The sequence below is a fragment of the Perca fluviatilis genome, chromosome 12 (assembly GCF_010015445.1).
Source record: "Perca fluviatilis chromosome 12, GENO_Pfluv_1.0, whole genome shotgun sequence".
NCBI classification, from domain to species: domain Eukaryota; kingdom Metazoa; phylum Chordata; class Actinopteri; order Perciformes; family Percidae; genus Perca; species Perca fluviatilis.
In genome coordinates, this window is record NC_053123.1 from 31,929,530 (window position 1) to 31,931,610 (window position 2,081).

Sequence of the window (2,081 nt, forward strand, 5' to 3'; positions counted from 1 at the left end):
GTATCTTGGAAGTTATGTAAAGTTTAATGTTAGAGAAGTGGAATGCCAAGCGTTGTAGCAGACTGTCACGTAGGAGAACAAGCGCCTTCGCTACGGTGAGCGTAAGGATCGTGACTGAGGGTACTGCTGAGTCTATATTAACAGGTGTCTGTCTCTCGTAAGTTTGAGTTATCAACCCATCCCAGAAGCCTTTATCTTTGTGCAACTCAGATGTGTGTACATACAAATTTAGGCTACATTACTAAGGGAAGTATTATACCACATACAAATATGTAATGTTACTTGGTAGTTAAGTTAAATGTTAGAATGGGTATGGTAGTTAGACTGTCACTTTTAGGGAGACCGCCAAGCATTGCCGCCGAATGTAATCCGTACAGTGTGAGTCTAGGTCGGCCAGTAAGGAGTGTGTAAATAATGTCAGGACTGAATAACCGCAACCGTCCAGTCTTCCGTGGGTGTCTTGGTTCCCATGGGGGGAAGTTAATGGTACCACCTTGAAAAAAAAGATAAACGTGGTTCTTGTACACAAAAAATCAATAGTTTAAAAATAACGGAGAATTTCAAGTAACGTCGTGCGTGTGAGACAGTGTTGCTACACTGTAGATGCACTCTGGGATAGGGAAAAAAAATAGCCATTTGCATTTCTGCAACTCCCAATCACAATTAACTCAGGAGTCGCTAAGCTCTGGAAGCAGAGCACGCATGGCTCTGCAAAATAGTTTTTGGGGAAAGAAATTGCATCGATAAACCGCTTGCACCTCTGGCAAATGAAAAACGCCATACACAGAATTAAAATGAAGTTAACTCACACTATACAGTAACGCAAATGGAGCTGCTTAGCATTAGCTGGATGCATGGTTACCACAGCTGTTGCTCTACCAGTCTATTGACTTTTTTCCATTGCACAATCCCACCGGTAGGCCCCTGTAAAAACTCTAATGCGGGATGTCTCTTTCACCAGCCAATTGAAGAACAGCAATGTTTCTCTTGACCAAAGCCCTCTATTCATGGAGTTGGTTTGTGCAAATATCTGTTCTTGTCATAACACACTACATAAAAACACCACCATACACACATTAAGTTGTAATGTGCCAGCAAAAGCTGTATCAGGTAAAATTAAGTTACTGCATGACCCCAACCTTTTATTTTAACAAAAGCCCTGCAGTACCCAAAAAGAGAGGTCTCAGGGTTTTTTCATGTAAATGAATAGAGTGCTGTTGTATCTTTTTTGGCTTTTTTACACATTGTTGCTGTTCTATCTAAATTCAGCTTCAGCCCCTCAGAAACGGTGGGACAGACTCCAGGCAACCTCGTTAATCCTTGCGCTTTACACACCCTTTTTACCCAAGTGGAAACAACGGGTAGGCGTAAGGATGGGAATGTAATACTGCACTCGTCAAGCTACCGCATTCTCTGACCAATCTCCCTCGCCCCATTGTCCCCTCACTCGCTCCAACAAAACCCCAAAGGTAACTTCTGAACTCCTCTCTTCACTTGGGGTGGGCGGGACTCATTCCCTTTACCTGGAGAAGGCATTCCATCGGGTTTCCTGCTGGAGAACCATGGCTACCTCCGGTTTAGGCAGGTGCTTGATCCCCTCATCCCTACTGCCCACACTCGCTGCAGTGCGGGCGATCTAGGTGTAAAAATTTTACATGGGGGGCAAAGGGGTAGCAAGAGATCTTGGTAGGGTGGCAGGGGAAGAAGGACACATGTGGAACCCCCCATATACATAAACTGATATGCCCTCTAATACTACGCCTTAACTCTGTTATTCCCAAACTGCTACTTAAACTGCTACAAATCCTATTATTTCTGGCCCTATAGTTCCATTATCTTTTTGTTACTATAATTACCTTCATTATTATGAATCATAATTCTATATCTGTATCCATCTGTATGTAACCAGCCGCATCACCAAGACCCCCTGGATATGTCTACATGCTTCCTGTTGCAATCAAATGCTGCTCTTGGGAGGTTCTGTTGGTCATTGTAACTTAAAGAGTGTGGTCTAGACCTTAAATTTCATCTGTAAAGTGTCTCGAAGAGGAACTGTTGTTGCATATGTAAATATTTACATA

At 43.0% G+C, this 2,081-nt stretch overlaps 1 pseudogene; it reads right to left on the reverse strand.

Annotated features, from left to right (window-relative positions):
- Positions 1–1,519: 1,519 nt before the first annotated feature.
- LOC120569385 overlaps positions 1,520–2,081 on the reverse strand; it is a 5,532-nt pseudogene continuing 4,970 nt past the window's right edge.